Raw genomic sequence first — 13,754 nt, forward strand, 5'->3', positions numbered from 1 at the left:
AGGAAATGAAAGGAGGAGAAAAAGAAAAGAAAGAAAGGGAAAGAATAAGAAATGAAGAAGAAAAGAGAGAGGAATACACACCCTTGAAACCTCGCCAACAGGATCAACTTCATTTCGCCTAGGATTCAAGCCATTTTTCGTCATATCAGAGTAATTTTCAGAGTTATGCATAATTTCGAAGTTATGTCAATTTTGAAGTGCAGGATCCGATTTTCAAGCCGTCAAGCTATAGAATTTTGTGAAAATGATAGTTTAGGGAGTTATGGAGCTATGGGTTTGACAAAAATTGATTTGGAATTATGCTTTAGGCGCAGCCAAACTTTAAAGTTTCACGCTTGTGCTCCACATAGAGGATGGTTTTGAGTATTTACTTAGAGCAAGCGTTTTGTGGGTGCATAGAGGTCATTTTGTCCGGTATTAAGTTTAGTTTTGTTGATTTGTAGTTGAGGTAGTGTTTTCCTTTTTTGGTATTATTTCTCACTTATTTGATAGGATTATGAATTCTGAAATGATTTGAAAAATTCTTTTGTGAAAGGTATTTTGATTGATGACCTGAATTGTAAAAGCTCATGTTTTAGTTTATAAAGAGCATTCTAGTTTATGTATTCCAAGTATTTTGACGCCCATTATTGTTGTGAACTCGATTAGGGGGATGCAGCATGCATCCTTATTATAGGATATTCTTCAGGACTAAGCCACCCGGTTGATAATAGGTGAGGACCTTGCCTATGAGGGAATCTTTTCATTAGATGTTATGTTGTGAACACATGCATTGAGTTGTTATATGAGTCAATTATATTGAGTATATGGGTCACAAGTGGGTTTAAATATAATATTAGTGTTAAGCGGTTTATAAATGGGTTTACAACTTATTGAGCCCCAACTCACTAGATTCTCTCTTCGTTCTCTCTCGATCTCACACTCACGCACTTTGCACTATCACTTCAATTTGGATATGAGTTTTCCCACTTGGATAAAAATATGAAAGTGTTATATTAATATGGGTTGGCTTTGGTACAAGTCAATAGATTTGCATTATGAATAAATGGGTCATAAACAAGTTGACAGGTCAATTTAGATCAAATCATCATGACCAAACTCAAACCCGACCCGACCCACCAATTTGATAGGTTTAAGGCCGGGTTTTCTTTTTTCTTTTTTGACAACCCTAGGTAGTCTTCGCCTTTTCCTAAATCCACATTTTCCTTTTCATTTAACCCTAACTTTCTTGAGATACAATCTTCTTCAAACCCCAACAATGGCCACTTCTCTAAAGTTATACCTCCAGCACTTTTTGAATGCAGTGGTGTGTGGCCCGAGCCAAGTATGATAAGGCCGTCATTCAATCTCACCTCCAACACTTATATATGATGGAGTGAGTTGTTATATGAGTCAACTATATTGAGTAATAGGGTAACACATGGGTCGAAGCATGATATAAGTGTTAAGTGAGTAATAAATTGATGATAAATGGGTTTACAACTTATTTAGGTCAAAACTACCTTTATCACTCTCACTAAATTCTCTCTTGCTCTCATTCAATCTCACGCTCACTCACTCTACACTCTCACTTCAGTTTGGATATGAGTTCTCCTATATTGGGTTAAATATAGAATTATTTTAATAATATGAGTTAGGTCAAGTATGGGTCAATAGATTTGCATTATGAATAAATTGGGTCATAATTGAATTAACAAATCAATTTGGATCGAACTACTTATGACCCAACTCAAGCCCAATCTGATCCACCCGTTTAATAGGTTTAGTGCCGGGTTTTCTTTTTTTGATAGTCTTTTGTAGTCTTTGCATTTTCCTAAATCATCATTTTGCATTCAGCTATATTCCTTTCTCGAGATCCCATCTTCTTCAAACCTTGGCTACACTATCATTCCTCTAGCGCAACGCCTCTAGCACACTTTAATTGCGGTGGTGCGTGCTTGAGCCAAGTATGATGAGGCCGTCCTTTGGCTCACACCTCCACTGGAAAGGAGGATTGCGGAAATGCCACACAAGAACTGTGCTATGATGCGAAACATGTTCAGAACTTACTACTAGCAGAACTAAGCCGAGAATTTTTATTAGTACACGCCATTGAGCAGGCTAAGGCATTAACCGTTATTTAGGATAGGGAACTTGGTGATCACGGTCACCTTCGCAGAGCAAAAATAGTGAGTACCATGAAGGCAGTTGAGGTGAATATACATTGCACATTGATTCCTAATGAATTTTGAGTATGTTTTCATTGATTTTGTGGTTTTATTTGTGATTTTGAGTTTGTTTTGTTAGCTAGTTTTATTTATTATACAGTGAATATTACCTTCTGAATGATCTGCTTGTGCCGTAACAACCTAGGGCTGGAAATGATGGGAATGAAGCTGAAAATAAGAATGAGGCATAATAGATAGAATTAAACAAACTGAAGGTTACTTTTTTTAGTAGGCTACAATTTTTTTGCTGGATTAATTAGCTGATTTCCTACTGGATTAATTAGAGGTTTGACGATTGCTCATTCGAGGAATTACTTTCATTTTAACTTGCACTTAGTTAATTAATAATTGAATCGTAAACTGACAATATTACTCCGCTCTCTTTACTTTCATTCTAATATTACTTTCATTCTAATTTTCTAAGAGATGAACTTTCATTCTAAATAACATGTTTATAGAGACACTTTTTAGAAAAGAAAAGTTCAGTTATTAATGAACTAAATGCATTCTCTATGCAAATAGAATTAGAATAAAAGTAACATATATAATAAAACTACTTATAAGATCGCACACAAAATCACACCCAAAAAAAGGTGAAATCCAAAACAACTTACTGCAAATCACCCTTGATCAACATGCACCTCATATTCACCTCAACCTCTTCAAAGCTGAGCACTATCCATATGCTCCAAAGGTTACCATGGTCCCAGTTCCCTCCCCACAATAACCGTGAATGCTTGTGCTTCTTCAATAGTGTGTATTAGCAAAAACTCATGCTAGCACAATTTCGTCAATAAAAAATCCAAATAATGTTACGCCACGCAAGATAATCTTTATGAGGCACAACATTATTTGGTAGTATTGCGCCAACATCAGTTTTTGCCAATTAAGCAAGCACAAGTATTCACTATAATTATGGAGAGCAAACTAGGGGACGTAGCCTTCAAGGCACAAGAATAGTGCACCGCATTTGAAGGTTTGGAGGTGAATATAAAGCGCATGTTGATCAATGGAGAACTGCAGTAATCTGTTTTTTATTTCGTGTTTTTATATTATTTTTGTGTGTTTTTGTGTCTGATCCTTTAAGTGGTTTTATTTATTACGTACGCAATGAACATTTACTTGTCGATGATCTTTTTGTTGGGGCTGCAAATCAGGGGAATGGGCTAATGGGAATCAGGGATGGATGCTGGGAAGCAAGAGGCCACGAGGCTCCTGCTAGGAATAAGGAGAAGGGGCTGATGGGAATGGGATTGTATAGAAGGTAATACACATTGTATAATAAATAAAAACATTTAAGAATACTTACTCAAAATCACAAATAAAAACACAAAATCAAAGAAAACATACTCCAAAAAATAGATTATCAACATGCGCAATATGTTCACCTCAACTGCTTCCACGCTACGCACTATTCTCAGGGGGAGGTGACCAGGTCATCAAGTTCCTTATCCAAAATAATGGTGAATGCGTACTTATAAAAATTCTTGTTGGAGTGGTTTTATTAGTATTAAGTTGAGAGCATGTTCTGCATCATAATGCCTTTTTCGAGCAGCATTTCCCACAATCCTCAATTTTGGTGGAGTTACGAGTCGGAGGACGCACTCATCATATTCGGCTTGGGCACATGCCACTACATTCAAAGTGTGCTAGAGACACAACCCTAAAGAAGTGGTCATTACTTTGGTTTGAAGAAGACGGGATCTCGAGAATGGGTTAGAGTTAAACGAAGAAAAAATGAGGATTTAGGGAAAGGAGAAGACTACCTAGGGAGTAGGTTGCCTTGGGTTTAGGTTAGATAAAAAATGATGCGACCCAAATTGATCTATTAACCCGTTCATGACCGATTTATTTATGATGCAAATCTATTGATCCAAACCTGACCTAACCCATATTACTAAAACACTTCCATATTTAACCTATTGAGACCTACCGTTTGTGTCTAGAGGGGAAAAAGATATATTTAGGGATGTTGCCTAAAAGTCGAGCCTGTGGTCCTCAACTAGATATGAGCTCTCCCAAGCCAATATCATGCGCGACATTATGATGTTTAGTTATAGTTTCACTTATCCCCATGACAATTTGTAAATGGGGAATCGTCACTAACCCATTGAGGTCGGTTGGAAACCAATCGAAACGTGAGAGTATCATCTTACGCAGTCAATATATAAGTGGGGACTTGATTACATTAATTATCTAACTAATGCCCCTTTGGTACCTATTCTTGATCATCCAAACACTAAAGTGTCCAGTCAGTCTTTTTATCAATTATGAGCCCCAAGGTCCTCATCTACTAGGTTTCCTTATAATCATTGTTTATGTCAATCCTAGGATTTATCCTAACCACACCAAAAATGGAAAATAATAGCCAATGTATTGAAAATGCACACACAAATATATAATCAAAATAAAAATACGACCAAATAGAACAACCTATGCTTTGCCTCTAAGAACAAACAATAGCCTATTTTAAAACCCTATGAGCTTGTTCAATTTTGAGGTCAATTTTTTGTCCAAAGATTCACACTTTTTTTATATCATGCTAACCCTGAGTTGTTTATCAAAATCCTAAACTATGTAAATTTTAAATCGAGAAAAATCTAAAGTTAATTCTAAACTGGGATTAACACTAAAATTTAGGAAAACTACTCAAATCTAATTTCTAGATTTTTCCCTGATTTTTTTTAACATTTTCGATTTTTTAATTTTCATGTAAATTTTAAAAAATCTATTTTTTATTCCGAAAATAGGGACCTCGGGCTGGGCCCTAGGGCCCTGAGAGAATGAGGGCTGACATAGGCCCTCGGGATGGGCCACAGACACAAAAATGGGTCACTATATCAACCCCTCTCAAATGGACCTAACCTGTCAAGAAGCAAGCCCAATATAAAACTATCCAAACTTAATCAAGCCCAACGTTAACACTCATCAAAAAATTCTGAACGCCCATGACGCACCTTCTCCCAATTCGTCCCACAAAATGCCAACATACTCATCTAAGCCCTAAGCCCATTCCATTATTATCTTTTCCTCTTTTCTATTTCATATTCATTTTCTGCTTAAAGCCCAAGGTCTTCCTCAAGACAAACTAAGAACACACCAAAACCAGACCAACGCTCATCACTCCAGAATGTCATCAAACGCATCCCCCCACACCAAAGCACCAGTATATTGAACACATATACTACATTATCGATCGCTTGTATTCATCTCAGATTTCGCCCTCCATCTCCGACTGCTTCTGATTACCAGATCAATGCTCATCAACAACAACAATCACCATCGTTAACGGCTGCCGCAGGCGACCACTCCGAACGCCAATCTTTGAACCTTTATGAACACAAAAACAGTCCATCGTTCACTTCCACCAGCCACGTCAAACAAAATAGCAACTAGGAAATAAATATAAAAGACGACGTGCCGTTTGAATTTAAAAACAAGGATTTTAGCTGAAATCGTAGTCGTTTAATCAGTAGATTTTTCCTTTCATGAAAACAAACATGCTTGTAATTGCTCAAGATAGAGCAGAACCAGATTGAACCATTTGAATGTTTTAGCAAACACGTTGTGAGCACAGATTGAGGAGAAAGTATGGACGGCTCGAGAGCTTGAACTCACACCCGGATTTGAAGGGAATCGACAAACAAGGCTCGAAATCAACAGACGATGGCTAACTCAAACTCAAAACGCATATGAACTAGAAATAGCAAAGCCTCGGCCTCACGGCTCGGCCAAAACAAGGTAAGGCAACAACGATTCACAAGAATGAGTTTTGAAGGCTTTATTTGATTTGGGCTTAAGGCCCGTCCGCCCAAGTTGGGCCCAGAAAGCCCGGCCCACGGGAATAGGGCCCGTGGAAAGAAGGGGGTATAAAAGGGAGGAGAGAGAGAGAGAAAAGGTACCGTTTAATTAAAAGAAACGACGTACGCTTCTCTCCCTCCCGCTCTCGTTGTTTTCCTCCAAAGGCAAACAAGTGACTCCCGAAGGCGTTTTTCTTCACCGGATCAACAGGACTAAGATTTCTCTTCCTCCATTGGCGTCGGTGTTTAATCTGTGGCTAAAAGGTACGCTCGAATCCGTGGTGTGCTTTAGGATAGGTGATGCGTGTTCGTTTTCCCGGGCTTGTCTTCCGCTTGAGTTTAGGGGTTCGATTTAGTGTCGAATCTGGTTTTTCGGGATCGCCATTCCCAACATTGGTATCGAGCCCTAGTTCACGTTTTCCGATCAATTTGATGTTTTTTGTTTGAGTTTTCGCGAAGAAACTCTCGGCTGTACGGATCGGGACAAAAATCCCGACACCCGAGCGTTCTTCGGCCTTTTTGCAGTTTCGTATGTCGAAACTGTTTTTTGATTGCATAAGAAGAAGCGCGACGTCGAGACGAGTCCGGCGATGTGTCGACCGCCGCCGGCGCCCCGCACGCGCCCACACGCGCGGCCGGAAGGCGTTGCGCGTGGGCGCAACGCACTCGGCGCCGGCATTGGCCGGCGCGTGTGGTGCACGCGCCGGTCGGCGGCCGGCGCGTGCACGCCGCCCGTGGGCGAACCGGCACGCGCGGTCCGCGGACCGACCAACGTGCCGGCGTCACGTGATGACGTCACCGTGACGTCATCCAACGGCCGGTACCGCTCGATGACGTCATCACTGACGTCCCCCGCACACATGCGGCACGTGCGTCGGTCCGTGCGAGCGGTCCGACCGGCCCGACCGGTCCGATGACCGACGACCGTTGACCCTCTGACCGTTGACCGTTGACCACGTTGACCATTGACCATTGACTTTGACCGTTGACCGTTGACCCAAAAAAAAAGAGAATGTGTTTCTTTTTCAATTAAGTCTATGTGGATTATAATGTGATCCCTTATTAGTTCTGCATTTGTTGCGGGAACAATGCCTCCCTTGAGGTTGCGCACACCTATTCGCGCGCTTCTGGATGAACAAAAGGATAGGCCGTCTAAGTTGATAGCCGAATGACCGATCATCGATGGGAGAGAGGTGACTTAATTGATCATGTCCTTGAAGTCAACGGGAAAATTCAACAGGTCGTATGGAATGGTCGTCCTATGTCACAGTCAGAGATGGTGCGATTTTTCATAAACACTCTTCCACCTGAATGGCAAGATGTGTTGAATCGCATAAGGGATGTCAACGAGTCGCTTCCTATAAGAAAATTGTGATTGATTTTGTAAATGAATATTACTGTATTGTTTCAAGGGAAAAGATCAAGAAATTGAACAAAAGAGGATCTTTCCCGTTCGTGTGCTTTGACTTGGTGTTAGTTGTATTGGCTGATATGTGTTAAGTGTGATTTGTGGACATATTATGTAATGATTACTACCTAATTGTGTTAATTGAAAGCATTATTGTTTTTATTGGATGTTCTATTATATATTGCTTTCTATTATTGCTGGTTGCTGTGGGTAATTAGCTGTGGGTAGTTTTAGAAGTTTTTGTAGCTTCATAGAATTGATTTTGCATAAGACAATTATATTGATGATAGTTTAAAGTTAGGATTTTGGAGGATGATTGGAAACATAGTGACCTTTTGATTCTGAAATCTTACTTGAAATTATTCATTAATATGATGGGTTTATGTAAATAGGGATGCATAAATGATAGACATTAATAATTCGTGCATATTTGTCTGATTTGTTCGGATCAATGGCTTGACACAAAGAGCATAGTTGCGAGCTGAACAAAGGTGAAAAGCTCAATGGAGACAACTATGAAATTTGGCAAATGAAAATCCAAGATGTGCTGGAAGAGCAAGAAGCACTTGAGGCTCTTGTCATGACCATGGTAGAACCCGAAGAGGGAACCACTGCACGACACAAAAGAGACAAAGAAGCTTTTTCTCGTGGAAAAGAATGAACTCTAGCTCGCATCACGTTGCCGAGCAGCATGGAAAATGACGTCATGCGAGAATTTTGGCGTTTTGACAATGCCAAGGAAATGTGGGAGGCATTGGCAGCTAGATTTGGTCATACTTCGGTGACTAGACTGAGGCAGCTCACTATCAGGTTTGACTCTTATAAGAAACCTCATGGTCGACCATGAAGCAACATCTTAGAAAGATGTCAAACATGATAACGAGCCGAGAGATGCTGGCCATGTCCTCACGTATGAGCAGCAGTGCAAGCAAAGTGATTCGTTCCTTGCCTCGAGTTGGGAGCACATGAAGGTGCACCCGACTCACAATGAAAATATCAAAACCTTTGAGGATGCAATGCGTCATCTTGAGCTGGAAGAGGACCGCCCGTTGGCGGCTGCCGGATGCTGAACTTTATCATGCTAGTTCTAGCTCAAATGGAGCTTCGAGCTCTAAGCGCAAGCGCCCTAACCGGTTTGATAAAGGAAAAGGCAAGGAAGAAGCGGTCCTTCAGGGAAGAAACCCAAGTTTAACCAACATGAAAGAGGGAAGCGTCCCCGCATGAAAAAGCTTGCAAGGGTGAAATGCTACACCGTGACAAGAAGGGTCACTATGCTCGCGACTGTCGTGAGCCAAAGAAGGTATGCACCCTTGTACTTTTCAGAACTTTACTTTTGTATCGAGTTCTCGTATTCTTAACCGAGTCTAATCCTTTGTGGACTCGTGGATTCGGGAGCGACGGACCATGTAGCGAAAGATAGAGGATCCTTCGTGGAATTCCGACGAGTACCAACCGGAACTAAGTGGATCTATGTGGGAAACAACTCCCGAGCCGAAGTGAAAGGAATTGGCACATGCCAACCGAATATGCGTGGTGGACGCACTTTGTTCCTTCATGATGTGCTGTATGCTCCGGAGATTCGTCGGAATTTAGTGTCTCGTATTAGTGTTGGTTAAATTAGGTTTTAATATGAACTTCTGTAATAGAGGTGTGAATTTGTTTTTGGATACAAATTACTATGGTTGTGGTTATTTTCTGGATGGTTTTATTGTATTAGATATTGATTATGTTAATACCAATGTTTGTTATTCCCTTCTCACGTCTCCTAATAAATATGATAATGATGTGAATGTGTGGCATGCTAGACTTGGTCACATTGGCCAACAGCGTATGAATAGACTAGCCAAAGAGGGCTTGTTGGGCAATATTGAAAAAGTCGATTTTTCCATATGTAAGCATTGCCTAGAAGGGAAAACGACAAGGAAACCATTTGGAAAAGGAAAAAGAGCTGAATTTCCTTGCATTTAATCCATACCGATATATGTGGTCCAATGAATGTGAAAGGAAGGCGTGGGGCTGTTTATTTCATCACTTTTATAGATGATTACACTCGATTTGGATATGTCTATTTGATTTCTCATAAATCTGAAGCAATAAGTTGTTTCAAAAGGTTTATGAACCTTGGTAGAGAATCAATTAGACAAGAAAATAAAAGCATTGAGATCCGATCGAGGTCGAGAATATTTATCTAATGAGTTCAGAAAATTATGTGATGAAAAAGGAATAGAAAGACAGTTGTCTATTCCATATACTCCTCAACAAAATGGTGTTGTAGAGAGAAGAAACAGAACCCTACTGGAAATTGTTAGGTCCATGATGGCGCATGCTAACTTACCCATTACCTTTTGGAGTGATGCTTTGTTAACTGCTGCCTATATACTTAACCGTGTGCCTTCCAAATCGTTACTTCCACTCCATATGAGTTATGGACGGGTAGAAAACCGGACTTAAGTTTTCTTAAGCCATGGGGTTGTGCTGCCTACACACATGAGTCCTCTCACAAGTTTGGGAAATTGGGTCCCAGAGGAAAGAAGAGTATTTTCATAAAATACTCAGAACACTCAAAAGGGTATGTGTTCATAGGTGAGCAGGAAAGTGGGAGTATAACTGAGTTTGAATCACGAGATGTCACATTCTTAGAGGATGAATTTCCTAAGAAGGGCGAAATAGGGGAAGATTGTTCCCTATTTGAAACCTTGGATCAAGATAATGACCTTAGTGGACTTCGTCCATGTGGGAGTAATATGAGAAGTGATGAATTAAATTCAACTCATTCTCAATTGCAACCACGTGATGAGACGACATCATCATTACCAAATCCAAGTGGGAGCATGATGGGGGATGATGTGCAAAGTGTACAATCTCCCATACGACGAACAAGTCGTCAAAGTATTCCCCGTCAACGTTTTGACATTGAAGGGGAAACTTTTATGGTTGCTCCACAAGATGAGGATGAGCCAAGAAATATTAATGAGGCTCTGAATTGCCCTAGTAAGGAAAAATGGATTAATGCAATGGAAGAGGAAATGGAGTCAATGAAATCAAACCAAGTCTAGGAACTGGTTGATCTGCCAAAAGGACGCAGAGCTATTGGGAACAAATGGGTTCTCAAAATAAAGCGAAAGGCTGATGGCTCGATTGAAAGGCATAAGGCTCGCCTTGTGGCGAAGGGGTATAATCAACAGAAGGAATTGATTATGAAGATACGTTTTCTCCCGTAGTGAGATTTACCTCAATTCGCATTATTCTGGCAATAGTGGCTAGTCTGGATCTTGAATTACATCAAATGGATGTAAAGACTGCTTTCCTCAATGGAGAATTAGAGGAAGAGATATATATGGAACAACCTGTTGGTTTCATAGTGAAAGGCCAAGAAGAAAAGTATGTCGACTTTTGAGGTCGATATATGGTCTTAAGCGATCATCAACACAATGGTATATACGTTTTCATAATGCCATAATGGCATATGATTTTACGATGATTGATGAGGATCATTGTGTATATATCAAAAGATCAAAGGATCAATTTGTGATCATATCATTATATGTAGATGATATACTAATTGCTGGAAGCAATATGGAGTTTGTTAAGACTGTCAAGAGTTGGTTGTCTTCCAACTTTGAGATGAAGGATATGGGTGAGGCTGCATACATTCTTGGAGTTAAGATTTCAAGAGATCGTTCGAAGAGATCGTTGTCTCTTTCGCAAGAAACTTATATAAACAAAGTTCTAGAACGGTTTCGTATGCAAGATTGTAAACCCATAGACACTCCTATTGCAAAAGGTGAAGGGTTGAGCCATAGACTGTGTCCAAGGACTCCACAAGAGAAGGAACAAATGAAACATGTTCCTTATGCTAGTGCTGTTGGGAGCTTGATGTATACTATGATGTGTACAAGACCCGACATATGTTTTGCAGTTGGAATGGTGAGTAGATACCAATCCAATCCAAGTCCAGCACATTGGAAAGCCGTCAAGAGAATACCGAGGTATCTAAGGAACCGGCTAATTTCAAGTTGAATTACCAAGGAAAGGATCTGCGACTTGAAGGCTATTCGAGATGCTGATTGGGGAGGAGATTTAGATGAAAGAAAATCTACCTCGGGTTTGCTTTCTTACCGAGCAATGGCGCCATATCATGGAGTAGTAAGAAGCAAACATGCATAGCCTTATCCACGATGGAAGCTGAGTTCGTGGCATTATCGGCAAAGCAATACAAGAAGCAGTTTGGCTTAAGAGATTCTTGGATCATTTAGGTGTTATTGAGAAAGCTGCAAATCAATTATTGGTTAATTGTGATAGCCAAGCAGCTATAGCATACACCAAAGATCCAAAGTATCATGGCAAGACCAAACATATAGATACCAAGTATAACTTTGTCAAGGATATAGTTGCACGAAAGGATGTGAACTTACAGTACATATCTACGCATAGAATGGTAGCAGATCCTATGATAAAGCCAATACCTAGAGATGTGTTTTGTGGTCATGTAAAATCTCTAGGATTGCGTAGAGTCTGATGTACTGAATTGTAATTTCCCTGAGTTGTTCACATTTATGAACTAGTGTTGTTTCATTATTAATGCCTATGAATCTTTGTATGATCTTTATGCATCTTAATACTTAGTGTATTATTTTAAGTTGAGAAGTATGTCGGACAGATAAAAGATTAGCCCACTCACACGGGTAATCGCCTCATTTCTTGTGTGATAAATAGAGATGAGACTGATTTTAAGCTTATTATCTAGGTGATAATCGAGAGCTCAAGCTTAAAATACGTATGTCGCCTTAACTAAGTGTTAAGATGAGGACATAATACTTACGATGTCCGAAAGTAAAATACCCCACATATTTTACTTTATCTGTCTAAGATGCCAGATGTGAGTTCTGATGAATTTTGTAAAAGAGTAGGTACGTGAACTCAAGTTAAACATTGGGTATGTCTGAACTATCATCTGTACGGTATTGAAAGGTGTAGACATACACTCCATGGGAAAGGAGTAAATGCCGTAATACGTATTTCATACTACGTATGCATGAGACGACCAATAAGAGTGGCAAAAAGTTTGATCTCAACTTTTATGATGTGTGAGACTCTTGAGGAAAAGAGTTCCTCAATTTTTAGTCCCCTCAGGACTCTTACTTATTCTCAAGATTTCTATTTAGTGTTTGCTATCTTAGGATGTTGCCAATGGTCATGAGATGATTCGATCTAATGAGGCATTTCTAGAAAAGCAAGCTGGACTGAAATTGAGAGTTTGAAGGAAAGAGAAAGATCGATTTTGGAGAATCACATTGTAGTTTTTGTATTAACTGGTCGACCAATTATGAGTGTCTTTGTGATAATTATAATTGTGAATACAATATATATATATATATATATATATATATATATATATATATATCATGTTTAAAAGAGATCAAGGGAGATATAAATGTGATCAATCGATCTAGGGTACTGCATACTAAATCTACTCAAAGTGTGACGCCCAATTATGAGCTGCTACATATTCCTAACAGATGTATAGCAACGAGCTCTCAAAGTATGCTGGTCGCACGGATTATTCACCGGTATGAAAGTTGAAGAGAGGTAAAGAGAATCCTGTTCGGCCCACCATGTGCGAGTGGGAGATGAAGGCTTTATTTGATTTGGGCTTAAGGCCCGTCCGCCCAAGTTGGGCCCAAAGCCCGGCCCACGGGAATAGGGCCCGTGGAAAGAAGGGGGTATAAAAGGGAGGAGAGAGAGAGAGAAAAAGGTACCGTTTAATCAAAAGAAACGACGTACGCTTCTCTCCCTCCCGCTCTCGTTGTTTTCCTCCAAAGGCAAACGAAAGACTCCCGAAGGCGTTTTTCTTCACCCGGATCAACAGGACTAAGATTTCTCTTCCTCCATTGGCGTCGGTGTTTAATCTGTGGCTAAAAGGTACGCTCGAATCCGTGGTGTGCTTTAGGATCGGTGATGCGTGTTCGTTTTCCCGGGCTTGTCTTCCGCTTGAGTTTAGGGGTTCGATTTAGTGTCGAATCCGGTTTTCGGGGATCAGTCATTCCCAACAGTTTTGACTACGTATATCCCTACCCGGCTTGGAGACGGTGGCGAGAGGGAGAGTACGAGACGAATAGGACTATGGCCGACCGCCTCGCGATGTCTCCGAGCCTGAGATCCCTGGGAAAAGGGACTCGAACCGAACGATTCAATTGACTCACCAGAAATCCCGGGATACGGGAGTGAGAAGCCGTGAGAAGCCGCGAGAAGGGCGCGATGTCTTCCCTCGAGCGAGCGAGCCTTTTGGCCGAACGTCCTCTCCCACGAAAAAAAAGTCCCCCTTCCCTGCGTGTCTAA

The sequence above is a fragment of the Eucalyptus grandis genome, chromosome 1 (assembly GCF_016545825.1).
Source record: "Eucalyptus grandis isolate ANBG69807.140 chromosome 1, ASM1654582v1, whole genome shotgun sequence".
NCBI classification, from domain to species: Eukaryota; Viridiplantae; Streptophyta; class Magnoliopsida; order Myrtales; family Myrtaceae; genus Eucalyptus; species Eucalyptus grandis.